This window comes from Triplophysa dalaica, chromosome 20 (assembly GCF_015846415.1).
Source record: "Triplophysa dalaica isolate WHDGS20190420 chromosome 20, ASM1584641v1, whole genome shotgun sequence".
NCBI classification, from domain to species: Eukaryota; Metazoa; Chordata; class Actinopteri; order Cypriniformes; family Nemacheilidae; genus Triplophysa; species Triplophysa dalaica.
The window spans coordinates 10,069,386-10,085,238 of record NC_079561.1 but is presented as its reverse complement, the minus strand read 5'-3'; positions in this window follow the sequence as shown (position 1 = coordinate 10,085,238).

Genomic DNA, 15,853 nt, shown 5'->3' with positions numbered 1-15,853 from the left:
CTCAACTGAGCTCTTCGAAACTGTCAATGATTTTCAGTTGAACGGTCAATGATTTTGATGTGAGACTTGGATCAGAATGTTATGATGTCAACATTTCAGAAGAAAGAACCGGATTTCTTTAAAGGACTTTTTTAAATCTAAAACATTATCATTGAATCAAGATGTGCACAGCTAAGAGCATTTAATTTGGGACATACTGTCAATAACACCTACAATTAGCAGGCCAAAGAAATTAAAATCAATGCAATGCTGTGAGGATACATCATTTACATAAAACTCCAGATGATGGAGAATCATTAGCTATTTACATCTACATGTTACTTGTGTTACTTATACGTAAAGCACTGGTTAGGCGATGCCCTATGGACCCAATGTTATACAATCTTTATCATTTTTTTACTTGCTAAAGTGTCTGCATGTGCAATTTCTATTCATTTTTGCCATAATACAACTGAATAATACTGGGTCAAACACTATGTATTGTTCCATGGTCATCTATCCCACCAGACTATCTTTCAAATTTCTGTCACTTTCTCAATTTATCTGATGTTTATGTACTGTAGATGCTCCTTTCAAACAATAAAGTTGTATTATTTTACATGACTTAAGAATTGAAGGACGTTTTTTTCTGTGCTGGTTGACACGTTACATCAATGCTGCATGAAGAGAATAGGTTCTGATGTGACCTTGAGAAAAAAAAAAAATTCTCTGCAAAAGTAATATATTTTAAACAGTAAAAAAATCATAAAACAGATGTATTATCTTTAGAAAAATCTTTTTTTGTTGTTGAAATTCTGTAGGTTTTTTGTCTGTCAATGCACCTTTTGAAATAGCTTCCTGGACCCCAAGTTAACACCCTGTCTTTAACCTTATGCATATATTAATATGTAATATAAAATCTAAAATAATTTGTCTTTTTAAATCATTTTCAAAGCAAAGTTTACTTAACTGAAGATTGTATAGTGCACAATAAGGAATATGTGAATAAATTGTATCTCAGTAGAATTTTTAATTGCAAAGCAAGAAGATTTGAGATGCTGCCACAGAACATCAAAAATATTCTGCACTAACTCACGCAACAGCATAGCAACATATTTATAAATCTGCATATCCTGCTTAATTATTCAGGGACTCGTTTGGGAGTTTACAAAAACCGTCATGCAGATTTCGTCTAGCAACAAAAACCTTTCAGTGCCTTTAAGGGATTTAACCCTACTGTATATCTATTGATGCAGCTATTTTCAAAGCTTAAGTCATCATCAGTTGCTCCATGCACGCATGGATACAAATTTCCTCTTTGTCAAATCTGATTGGCTAACATCAACCTGTAATACCATGTGTGGAAATAAGAGAGATTTTAGGAGCATATCAAATGATTGCCTTTTATGTTCAGTAAGAGGAAGCTGTTTCAGATGTGTTTATACAACAGACATTGATTAACACCTTTAAACATTGTCTCCCTTTCCTTTTCTCTCTTCCGTTTATGTTAACCCTAAGTGACTTATTGGAAGGTAATTTTACACTAAGATCTCGAATATGTCTGACATTCTGAATGAGGACATGTTAATTTTCAACAAATCATTCATTTTGTGAATTGCAGTATTTAGTTTCCCACACGGTTTTGAGGTCTGGAGAATAGATTCACATCTCTTAGTTTTCAGTTTCTGTTCAAGTACTTTAAACTGATGTTCAAGGTTCAAAGTTTATTATAATTTCAAAGGGCAATTTTTGATGCAGCATAGAGTTTGAATGCATACAGTATACAAAAAACACACAAACAAATAAAACTGAAAAAACAACAACATTTTAACATCTCAAAAATGTTTTCAAACTGGAAGTTTGAGAGCTAATTTGTCTTCTAGGTAGCAAAAGTGCTGAAGCCAGTATGATAATAATAATACTTTGGATTCTGAAGTATCAGAGATCAAATTAAATTGATGTCAAAATAATGGCTCAACCAAGGTGGCAATTATTCAAATTGGAAATATGATTAATGCATTAATCATAATTACAACCTTTATTAACTTTGCTGTCAAAAACTCATTATTAATTAAACTAACAATTAATGAATGAAAAGAAATGAATGCATTTTTTAAACAAAAATAAACAAGTTTGTATACAAACCTACAGTAATTTATATACAGGGTTATAAGATATAGTGATATCAAGTATGTGTTTTCCTTATTCTGCAGTACAACAATATCTATTTTGTGTTGTTTTGTGCTTACAGGGTGAGAAATTAGTCAGGGTGCAAGTTCCATAAAGAAACCACAAATCACCCTAACGGTGACTTCACACGAACAAACTTTACATTGTAGTTTTTTTTCTTTGTTTGTTTGGTCTAAAATATGATTTTTGTTCAAACATTTTCAAAAGAGGTGACATACAAATCGACTTTTCTTTCTCTCTCACTTAAGCTGTCTTGTGAATTGCAATTATGATATTATTCCTTACACCTAACACTAGATGGCAATATATATTGGAGTTAAACCTAAAGTAGTGGATTATACTGTATTGCTTCATCATCGATTGCAAAAATACATAACTCTGTTATTAAATGTTCAAAAAAAAAACTTCTCACGTTTATATTATGTTTTAAAATGTTAGTTTGAAGTATTTTATTGTGTTATTATTATCTAATCAAATCAACCCAACTGTAGTTTGATTAATATTAATTGGAATGCACAAGAAAAATAACATTTTAAATACGGTGTTATCTGTTTTTCCAAATTATCTCTTCATATATTTCACATGACTTTCCACTGACAACTGTAAATCATCTCAGGCTGTGAATAGATGATGTTAAACATGATGCTGTAGGCCTTAAAGTGACTTAAAATGACTCACGTCCATACAATACAGTACACCTTTAAAGTACAAAATCTTGATTCATTACCTGTGTCCTGAGTTTCACTCATTTTAAAATGTCACCGCTGGTTCAGTATTAAACAATAAAAAGTCAAACTCTGATTACATCATTTTTACAATAATTACCCAAATTCCTCCTCGCTCAGAACTGTGATACCAAATATTTCACTGTTGAATTAACAGTGACCACATCAACCAAACTGACCATAAAACCATTAACTAAGATGTGAGCGCACACAAAATGCCAAGGTTTCTGTCTCTATGCCTGTTGGTATTGCTGGCACGTCTGGGCTGCCCAGCTGGCATGACCCCTCCTACCCGCTTGACATTTAACAACACATCTCAGCAAATACACAAATGTGTTCACACATTACAGATGTAAATTGAGGATAATTAAAATCTGTATACGGAATGATTGTTTGATTCCTCCACTGTGGATTTTTAATTATCTCAAGCAGTGAATCTACCATCTCCTTTTCTATCTCACATGCACACCCACAAATTCTCTGCAGGTTTCTAATGAACAGTTACAGCAGAGGGAAGCTTGGAGACCAGTGACATTAAGGGCGTCTTTGGGGATTTCCCAAAGGATATGTTGACGTTAATAAACACTAAACATAAAAAAACTCTTTCAAAATGTCTGTCAAACTGTGCTGAATGTTGGCATTTGCTTCATACCGGTACTGGGACTAATCTCAGGCGTACGATGCTTTGACGGTGTGTCCAACACCAAGAACAATACTTGTAGATCTGTGGTGCTATGGAGATTAAATGCATTTTGTGTTAACACATTTCACCATGTTTTAAGATTGACTGAAACCGATGTTATTCAATCAGATAATGCAATAAGAAACAATCAAGAAAACAAGAATGAAAGCACGTCTCTCTGTACTGAAGTTATCCTCACCAAATGCTCTCCAGTGTACAATGCAAGTTAAAAAAAGACCTTGTCAAGGTTTTAAAGGCAATAAAATCGAAACGAGATTTTCCAACATCTATCCCGCAGACCTCAACCACAGCAAATCAATCTATTTCACCTTGACACACCAAGGTAGACTATCTATCCCACTGCCTTGAGGCAGGAGCAGGAGCATATCCCTTGCTTTATCTGAAACCCAATTCCCCTACTCCAAACAAGATAAATGAGAGGAGTGAGATGAGGCTCTTTGCAGGTTGGTTACAGGCAGACTGCTCTGTCATAATTAGAGGTAGACTATACTCTAGCTGCTGCTCTGTGTATCTGACGGAGATTGAACGGAGTCCTGAAAGAAAAAAATGTACACTTTTTATGGCATAATGATGATTTAGTATGCGCCTTAATAGTGCTGTATGATGTTTTGATGTGCACTGTATGATTATTTTGTAATGTTTTAGTATGCAACTAATTTAAGTTGAATGATGCTTAAGATATATTGTCTTATTGCTGTTTGATATTTAAGTATACATCCTATTATGGCTCTATAATGTAAACGTCTGCACCCTACTGTTGCATTATGATGCTACTAGTGCTGTATGATGTTTTGGTATGCTTTCTATTTTTGGTATATGATGTTTAAAGATGTGCCCAACATTTTGAAGAATGATGTTTCAATATGCACCCCATTAGCGCTGTAAAATGCAATCTTACATCTTTGTGATATTTAAGTATGCACACCTGTTACTGCTGTAGGATGTTTTACAAAGCATTTTACAATTACTGTGATGTTTTAACATCACATCTGCCCTTCCGAAACCTTGGATGTCCAAATTTGCTGTTTTTCAGGAAATGGACAAAATCACTGTGCTTTCTAAATACTATGTTTCCGAAGTTGACAAGCATGTTTTAATAGTTTCATTGATTAGATATTTGCAAACAGTGACAAACTTAAAGGATGACTTATAATAGTGGCAATAAGTACAAATTTTGAAATGTGGAGATACTAGGTTTCAGAAGGACATCAACAATAGGCACCCTAATATTGGCTGTGTGATGTGTGATGTGTGATGTGTAAGATGAATCCTCTTATTGCTGTGTGATGTTTTAATATGCGCACTATTGTTGCACTATGATTTTTAAGAGTGAATCCTATCATGGCTGTATAATTTTTAAGTATGCATGTCAGTATCTGATGTTTAAGTATGCATGACATCACGTCTATATGTTTTTAAGTATGCATCCTATCATGGCTGTATGATGTTAAAGGATACATCATAATATGGTTGTTTGTTGTAGTATAAATCCTATGCTTTTTGAGTTTTTTACTGTGGACGCATGTTGCTGTGTGAAGTGTAGTATGAATCTTAATATTGCTTTATGATGTTTTCTGTGCACTCTATTATTTCTTCCTTATAATGGTTTACACCTTGTTATTGTTGTGTGCTGTTTTAGTATGTGCAATATTGTTGCTCTATAATTTTAAAGTATGCATTTTATCCGGGGTCTATGATGTTTAAGTATGCATGCCATCATGTCTGTGGCTCCGTCCGAATACCCCCACTTGCGGTCTTGGCCACTTAAGAGTGCAAGCACACGACAGGAAGTAAGAACGCAAGTCTATCCAATGTCTTAAAAACCCCAAGTGCAGTGCCCTTAGCGCACTAAACCCACACTATCTTGAATAACGCTTTCGAGCTAAGCGTATCCCATCTTGCATCACGTTCTGGATTGTGTCCCATCGGGTTAGAAATACTACATGCTCACTTTGGATGCTCAGGCCCACCTGGGAAAAAAAACAGGAAAAACATCATGAAAGTAGTCAAGTGCAAAGACCGCAAGTGGGGGTTATTTAGCCTGTGTGTTTTAAGTATGCATCCTGTCATGGCTTTGTGATGTTAAAGTATACATCCAATTATGGCTGTATAATGTTAAGTTATGCATCCTATGCTTTATAATTTTCAGTGCGCACTATAGTTGCTGTGAAGTTTAGTATGCATTTTTATATAGTTTTATGATGTTTCTCATGCACTCTATTATTGTTGTATGATGTTTGAGTATGCATCCTATTTGTGTATAATATGTTATATTGCTGCTGAACAACTAAAGCACAATACAGAGAGCATGTTTACCAATGATTTACATATACAATTGAGGGGAATAGTAGAAAATATATTTGTATTACATTTAGGCCTTTGTCAAACACTTATTTGTGCATTCTCATAGGAATTGAGCGATGACCTTGGCAATGCTACCACCACGCTCTACCAGCTGAGCCATAGAAAAGGTTATGCCATTGATTTTTTAGGTTGTGAACGTATGTGTCTTTAAAAACAATTGTTATATACAGAATATGTAAATGTGACTGGTTTAAGTGAGTCTCCCCGTGGATAGCTGCATGTAGCTTTTTCGATGAAAAAATTAGAAAAAGGCATGTTAGGGTAAAAACAATCATAGTCAATGATTGTTGCTGTTCTGCCAGTTGTTCAGAATGATGGAAAAAGGTCTATGGAGATCTGACTCATCCGTTCACACAAGAAGAGGCATATGATGATCACAACAAACTGAATAACATCTGAATATGCAGATTAGGAGGAAGATGCTCTGAAGGCATTACGTTACGCTCACACACAGCCGTCTGGCTGAGAGAAGATAAGATGGCCATAATTCTGATGAGACAGCTCTTGTTTTGGCAACCACAATTTGTTTTAAGTCTGGCAACATGAAAAACACAGTCTCACTTCAGAAGTTTAAAGCCAGAACAGCTGCCAACCCCAAAAAACACATTTGCTCAATAACAATCCCGCTGTCCATTTTTCATACACAAACCACAAATGCAGATGTGCTTTATAATTCTATGAAAATACCTTTTATATGCAATCAGGGTCACTTTCATAACAATCATTTCCAGATAACCTTGAGCAGTATCATGATGCCCATGACCAGATTAGCAGCACCTCTGACAGATAATGAATATTTATAGCTTCGGGCTTGGTTAATAATTGACGGTTTTGAAATGTGATTGGAGAGTCAATGGACAGATATGAAAATCTACATGCTGCTTTATCTCACAGACTGTCCGGGTGGGTGTTCTGCCCTGCTGATAAGCCTTTTATTATGACACTCTCTCACCCCTGGCACTTCCATCCTCACACGCTCCCCTCCCTTCTACCCGACTGTGTCCTCACTTAAAATAGAGCTACAAACAGAATGGACCTGACCAGACTGACAGCTGAGAAAGAGAGAGAGAAAATGAGAAAGACAAAAAATTAGGGCGAGATTTTTTTTGCTATAAGAGCACCAAGCATTACACTAAATACTTAAAGTTATAGTTCACCTGAAAATGTAAATTCTGTTGGGATTTTGTGGGGAACACAAAAGAAGGCTCTTACGATGGACGTGGATGTAAAGTTAAACGTTATTCGCTACAAACATTACTGGCAGCAGTACTCACCATTTATTGTCATTTTACAGAAAAATATCCTTTAGTATTATATGAATTGAAGAATGCTTTTGAATGAATGAGGACGTTTTTAGGCATTATTTCTTCAAAGTTAGCCAAAAATAAATTAAAGTTCTTGGCTTTTAGTCCATGCCTATTAAAACTGAAGCAATATGCTAGAGTAAACTTAAACATTGCTGTTATTTGAATAAAAAATGAATAGAAATTTCATTTTTAAAAGTTTATTTCTCTTCTGGGAAACATCCCAAAAATATGGATGACTCACCCTGCCCTCAAATCCTATTTTTTGTCCACTCAAATGTCTCCCCGCCTTATACCACCTGCCTCTAAAGCTACAAAAAGAAGCATATCATGATTCATGGCGGACAAATGAAAGATTAAAGTGATTGAAACTTTTTTGGTTAAAAATAAAAATAAATCAGTTGATGAGCAAGAACATAAAAAAGTCTCCCTATACTTTAAATCATTTACATCTACATTTAGGCAATTGGCAGACTCTTTTATCCAAAGCGACTTACATTGCTTTATCCTATACATTTTACATAGGTATTTGCAATCCCCTGGGATCGAACCCACATCCTTGCCAATGCCCTTACCACTAAGCTAAAGGAAATCAATTTGCAATAGTAGATTTATTAAAAGTTGAGCCAGTGGTTTGGTTTCACAAATATAACACGTTATGTAAAGTAAACTGCACTTTATATTTCAAACAGAGATGGCGACAGAGGAGCAAAACTTAAAGACTAGATCTATGAAGAAGGGCAAAGTTGCATCCCAATTTGCCTACTTAGACTATGCCCTAAATACATAAATGTATGTATTGTTTTTGTAAGTGTACACTTTTTAGTGTGCCGCAAAATAGGATGCGAAATGGAAATACCCTGTCCCTGCGTTCCATTTTGAAGGGCTCATCCCTATGCCATAAACCCTTCAAAGGGATTACCCTCTAGAGTGAGAGCGATACATTCCATTTGGAAAGCACCGTCTGTTTCCTAGACGACAATGTGATAAAAGTCACACACACATCACAATGTATCTCCTTCTAGCATTTAAGCATATCTTTAATTATTATTTGTTATGTAATGTTCACTGTATAATTAAATGTGTTAATTTAGCTAAGCATTATTTTTATAATTTGTTAATGCATTGTAGTGTCACAGAACTCCGCTTTCTTGCAGTGAGTGGGTATATCAGCCGTTCACTGTTTTTCAGTGAATTTTCACCAAAAAACAGTTAATCATCCATGTAGAAATACTCATTTCTACCTATATGATTTGTGCATATACTCATTTTAAATTAGAACACTACTAAGGATAAATAATATGTGAATTGCGACACAAAACTTCGTGTTACAATAGGTAATTCATCAAAACAAGAAAAAACTGTGGTCATTAGGCCATTTAAAGAGTCAACATTACACACATAAAAAGAATTACAAAATGTCACAACAATTTTTTAAATTGTCGTTCAGTTGATATGAAGTTGAACAAAAACCTTGTCTGCACAATGACAAGTAACCAAGAGCAACAGAAGGGCTCTATTGATGGACCAGGTCATAGTTAAAAGGATTTTCTCTCCCATTTCAATCCTCTGTCGACAACACGAGGCAGAGAGGTGGGAGAGGAGCCAAAATGCGAAAAAAGGCCATGCACTCACAAGAACCCCATCCTTGCCAAAAATGTGGCACACACGAAAACAAAGAAGTACCTCAGAGAGTTTGCTACTTTTTCTGCATCAACTCACACATCGCAAGATGACAGAAAAGGCAATTCAATGACACTCATTCATACTTGTCAAGTTATTATTTGTACACTGCACTCAATCTATCAAATATCCTAAAAAAGTTGCTTAAAACAATTGCAAATTCCCTTAACTTTATCAAACAGGGTTTTGATATTTCAGAGCCCAGAGGCAAAATTGGAGCCTCCTTGGAGGAAAGTGGTTGCTGAAGTGTGCTGGAGAACTCACATGGCTAACCTCTGTGTGCACACTCTCTCTCTCCTCATCTAAGCCCTCCTGCCAGCTCTCTAACCAAGCGAGACAGATCCCCAGCAAATGCTAGCAGAGGGAGAAAGGTGAAAAACAAGAGGCAACAAGAGAGGGATTTGGTGAAAGGGCTCAGGCAGCGGTTTAAGATGGTGGTTGAGGAACTTTGAGAGCTAAGACAATCCTGCATATAAATGTATCATCTTGTACTATATTTGGAGGGAATGGTTTAAAGGACAAAAGAATGTATTATATCCCTGCTCATTGTGTCATGAGAGGGGTTTTTCAGAATGGACGACGATAATGTGGGTTAGACTGCAACGAGTGCTGTTGTTGAACAAAAGACAAAACATGTGTTATGTCATGCATACGATGCCACAGCACTGTTTCTCCTCGCTCTTTTTTCTCTCTTAGTAGGGCAGCGATGTGCATCTTAGGAGGACCCGGTGAATAGTAATGAAGTAAGCTTGTGTGTCTATTTGACAGAGCAGCAGAACAGGGGAAAGAGGTGGGGCTGAGCAACGCGTGTGTGTGTGTCCTGTTGCAGTGAGAGCTGTGAGTATAGGGATGCAGAGGAACAATCCCTCCTTCCATTCCTTCACTCCCGCTTCTGTTTTTCTGTGTCAGATGAGGAGTTGTGAAGACGTACGCCTGAATTCTTAATCGTCTTTCCCGACCGTTTCTTAGCAAGAAGAGAATTGCTGAGAAGAGGCTTACAGTGGAAGAGTTCTTGTTGAAATCTTGCAATTTTCTTTTTCACCAGCTTCCTGGCAAAAGCATGCAGGATTTCTTTGAAGAGAGCTGTTTGAGAGATGACGATATGACGAAAGAGAAAGACAGCGAGAGAAAGAGAAAGAGTGAGGTAGAGAGAGAAAGAGAGAAACAAACTGAATGTAGAAAATAATGTTGGATGAAACACGTCAAAAAGAGGCAGAGCACCTGCACAGAGACCTCTGTGTTCCTCCACTCACATGAATGGGCACTACAGAGGAAAAGAACGTGGAACAAACCCTTGAGAAAAGGTAAAAAGTATAGTCATTTGTTTGTTTTGCTTCTTCTATTCTTCTTCTAATTCTTGTTATTATACTATTTATATTATTGTAATTTTTTTTGGTTTATTAATTTTTTGTTTATTTGTCATCTACATTTCCGGTGGTTTTGTAAGCTGCTTGGAATGATAGTCATTGGCATAACACATTCACAATAAAAGTGCAATTCATAGTTGTCAATAAATTGTCTATAGGGAGATAGCTATGGCTTGATCTCAACAGTTGGGAGACCGTTTGAGATTCTGCCCTCCCCACATTAAACACTACCTGATCAGACTTTAGTTTTGAGCCCCACCCATCAGACATCGATATTGCGCCCTTGAACTTCACCCCAAATTGCTCCTGTGGGAAACCTCAGACCGAACAATGTGATAAATGCTTTTGTGTTCAAATAAGAGAATCTGCCTCTGTGTGGGATTCTCGGGTCCCTTGCAGAAGGGATTGAACCATTGGACTATGAAGATTGTTGCATCCGGTGTCTGTGTGACTCAAATATCAGTAGTAGTATTTAGAAGAGGGGAACACATACAATAGCCCCCCAGCCCCTTCACCCTCCATCTGAAAGCCAACAGCTCAGTGCCAAAACTTAAGCACAAGTAATTATTGAAGGCAGAATGACAGAGGCTTTCTTAAGGATGCAGTCCATTCTCACCCTTGCTTTAGATTTTATTCTTGTGTTTGAAAATGTTTGGACTTCTCTCTTGTTAAATTGCCCCAAATGAGTTCACCCAATAGCCTATTGAAAACGCTCTTATCATTTATTCACCCTCATGTCATTCCAAACCTGTTTGACCTTCTTTCTTCTGCAGAACACAAAAGAAGATATTTGAAGAATAATGGTGCCCAACAGCATTGGGGCCCTGTTGACTTATTTTGTATACGAAACCACTGAGAAATTTCTCAAAATATCTTCTTTTGATTCACAGAAAAAAAAGTTATAAACATGTTTTGAATGACTTGAGATTGAAAAAAGTGACATTTCAAATGAACATTTTCATTTTTGGGTAAACTATTCCATTCCACAGCCACTATCTGTCGCTCTTATTTAATTGTGTTTTATCTTTTTATGCTGCTAAACACGATTGGGGAAAAAGTGTTTGGAAAGATTATTTATCATAAAACAAGAATTTACTCGAAAGATTGTGAAAATAATTATGTAGGACTGGCTTAAATAATTAATCTTGTGTGAAATCTACTGAAAGCTTACAAACCAATATCAAAGTAAATTTAGTCATCAGATAAAAACAGATAGACTTGATGATAAAATTACATCCCGTATAATATTAATAAAAAAGGACATGATGAAGAGGCTTTACTGATGTGCCTTTGGAGGTACATAACACACAACATTTTATAAATCATTATGTTTAAATTATTGCACAGACAACTATGGTTTTCAATAGATTGCCACCTTTCATTTGATCGAGCAGTGTCTGGTTTTGATGTGTGTAATGATTGTGTCTGATTAGCAGGCATGCGAGTTCTGCTGTGATTTGGCAGAGAGTCACAGTTAACAGCCAATCAGAGGCTCAGAGCCTCTTAACAGACTGTTTTACTGTGTCGCACTGGCTTGGAATAATGATCATTAGTGCATTATCTATGCTAATGTGAATGATAATGAGGAAAACTCAAACAGATTATTTTACCTTGACTTAAAGGTATATTTCAGACGCAAAACAAAATGTCCCCATGTTTTACTCACCCTCAAGGGATCCTGACTGAATATGACTTTCTTCTTTTAGAATAATGCAGTTGGAGTTACAATACCATGTATAATTTTTCTTGGTATATGTATAATTTTTGAGTGGTAAAAAGGAATTGAATAGGGGGGCAATTTTTTGAAGCTCCAAAAGTGCATCCATCGATTAAAGAACTGGTCAACATGACTCTGTGTTCTTAAACACATGTTTTTTGAAGCGAATTGATGCGTTAGAGAATCCATATTAATGGCGCTTTTAATGTCTAGGTTCCTTTATCCCTCGGCTGCACGTGAATCTGGGGCTTGTTTTTCCATTTTGCCGTGTCGAGCATCAAAAAATTGCCCCCCATTCACTTCCATTTTACAGCTTGGAAGAAAAAAGATACATGGTATTATAACTCAGACTGCATATCTATTCAAGAAGAAAACCAGTTAGGATGCCTTGAGTGTGAATGAATCTGGGGAAATTTAGTTTTGCCTCTGAAATATCCCTTTAACCTTTTCCATTAATTAAAATGCAAGTAAACAAGCATATCAGCTTATATTTACAGACAGGCTATATATTTCTGTCACATTAAATATAAAAATGGTAACAAAACTGAAATATGGTGATTTACCACATTTGTCGTTGCTATAGTTATCTATCTGAATTTAGTGTCCCTGAATAATCCTCAAAGAGGGAGAGAAATGGCCTTGACTGCCTTATATCTGAGATTTAATGAGCTCAGATACACACTGGTGAGACTGTGAAGTGCTTAATACTGACAAAAAAATAATACAAACATAACCACATTACAATGTAAGAAAAGGTTGCTGAAGTTATGCATATTTTCATTAGTTGTCCTGCAAACATCACTGTTGCTCTTTGGTGCATTCATTCTTCCATTGATTTGGTCTAAATCTCGAAAGACATGTTTATCACACAATTATCTGGCGTGATTCATGTTTAACATCTGAGTGAATCACACACTGATAATGAGGTAGCAAGAAATTATAAAATGTTATGTATTATATTGTATGTACAATTAACATTGTATGCATATATTTTTTTGTATTAATGAGGCCCCCTCACACAAGTTGTATTCTGACAGCATTACAATATCCTATATAGGCTCAATGTTAATCAGATATAATAATCTGATAGATTTTATGATATACACTCATATCTCAGACCTTTAAGACGGTAAACTATGCCAGAGAGAGAGAGAGAGGGAGAGAGAGAGAGAGAGAGAGAGAGAGAGAGAGAGAGAGAGAGAGAGAGAGAGAGAGAGAGGGAGAAAGAGAGAATGTAGCAGACATCTGCCAAAACTGACAATGTTGACACACTGTGTTCACAGACAATGTTACTCAAAGACAATTTCTGGATTTATTATTTTTAACACATAATCATTGTGATGCTATAGCTTGTATTGTATATTATACAATATAGATAATATGTCTGCAAAGAGGTTTGGATCTTTACTGTTTGTAAAAGTCTTAACAAGCCTAATGGCTTTCATACCTGTAAATCTCTCCAATGTTAGAATATGTAAGTACTGAAACATAATTTGCATTCAAGATATAAAGTAAGCACTTGTTTCCAAAATAATGTCAACATTCACAAAATAAAGTACAATCCTATCGATTATTTTGATAAATAGTTGACTCTCAAAAAAACGTCAGAAGGTTAACTATTATTTTTGGTTCCCCAAAAATCCATTTACCATTACTTATTTTCTATCTAAAAAAACGTTTTCCATTACAAACAACCTTTTGTGACACAATAAGGTTCTTTGGATGCTAAAAGTCCTTCATGAAACCATTCTATGACATCACAACACACCTTTCTTAAGAGTGAAATTCAGTAATATCTAATGTTGTTAATTTTAATATTTATTTCATATTATGAATCATCTATGCTAATAAACACGAAATTAGCAATCATTTGGGGTTTTTAACTCCCTGATTTGGATTTCCTAAACATGCACCCATTCAGTTATGTGAATAAATCACAGAATGTACAAACTGATTATAATAAGCAGTTTTTCTTAAGCATTTTATTGGTGTCTGCTTTTTTAAAGACTGTATTCATTAATCAAATCTAATATACTCCCTGGGCACCAGATTTGAGCAGTGATGTAATTCTTAATATCTTTTGTCAAAGCCAGAAAGTCAGCAAGACTTCTGGATTCTAATTGTACATTGAATGTTTACATAATCCCCTCACCATTGACCCAGCCACTGTGGGAATCACAAAAGCCTTTTGGATTAGAGCTGTACCTTTTTATTTCTTGGCAACCTCTCAATGCCTCATCAAAGAGAGTTTGGAATGTTCTTGAAGACTGATTGACAAAATACAGTTTTCTCTCTCTTGAAGTGAATCGAGAAGCTCAGGCATGGACGAGTGCAATAAATAAAGAGCAATTAATACATAAATAAAGAAAGAAAATTCCAGACTTTTCCATGCGGAGTAACTTAAAAAAGAACAATGAGATGCAAACGCTGTAATCCTCCTAGGCCAGAAAGCGGAATAATACTCTCTAGTTTGTTTAATTATTCATGAATGTTGTTTTATCCCCTTTAATCTTCAATACTGCCTGCAACTTCGCTCAAAGGGTTCCTGCCGCATCTGTTAATCTGTGTAGGATGAAATACAGTGAGTTTAATGTTGGTTTTACGTTAACCTTGCAATTAAACACCAGCCAGTGCAGCCCGATTCCACTCAAAACACTACTGTGCTTTATGGCTTTCTATTCCTATGTGATTTTGATACAGTTTATCATGTAGGGTTCAAAGCCATTGGGTACAGAGTGGCTTATCAGCAATTAAAACAAACCTGTTTATACTTGAGACTCAACAGCTTATTTACTACTGCACTTTTGATGTATTTTGGGTAAAATTGTTGGGTGCATGAAGCAAAACAGTGTGTAGACCTACATGGCTGGCTACATTTCATTTATAGGAAATACACATTAACACAATACTGTGAAAACAGATAGTGTTATTGTTTAACCAACCTTCAATGTATAATGTAAAACATGCAATTCGCAACACCAGTCTTCAACATTAATCTGACACAAAACCTGGCTGGGTGAGGTTTGGTGGTGATGATATATTCCCATTTACCCTCCCTCACATCATGGTTTCCTATAAGAGAAAAGATTCATTTGAGAATGTCAGGAGATAAGTAAACAAAAAAAAATGAGACATGCAGGGGGAGCACACAATGGTTGTGCATATCGATGAGTGACTGAGTCCCACACAAATCTATGGCAAAGCATTACATTTCTCGAATAAGGATGAGAGTAAATCAGCGTTCATCCATTTGGGATGCACCTCAGCAGTGAAGCATCTGTGCCTGCACCCGCCGTCACATGAGGGAGACAGAGCATGGTTGTGATGCATGGCACGTTTCCAGTTGGCAGATCCTTCTGGACTCTTGAAGCTTATTAAAGTGGCTTGTAGTACAGGATAATCCTTTCGCTCGGAGCCCAGTGGAGTAATGTATCAGGCAGATATAAGCCTGGTGAATAACCAAAATGTACTCAGGCCAGTATAAAACCACTGTCTGTAAAGAACAAATTAAGAAAAAAGGGAAATTGTTGCAAAACGTTTTTATAATATATTTTATACACACAAGATGTAAACAATGCTCCGTTTTTAATATTATCTTTTTAATCGTACATTTATAATAACATCTTGAAAATATTCGTTTTCGGCCTAAAATCAGTAAATAAATACTTAAACGTTAGATGCAATTAAAGGCGCGAAAGCTCAACGCGTGTGACGTCACTAATTGTCAGCGGAAGACGTCGGCGCGCAGAAGTTAGAAAACCATCTAATTAACGTTTCATTGCAGTGTTTGGTCAATTGTATGTCACGTTGTACATACTGAA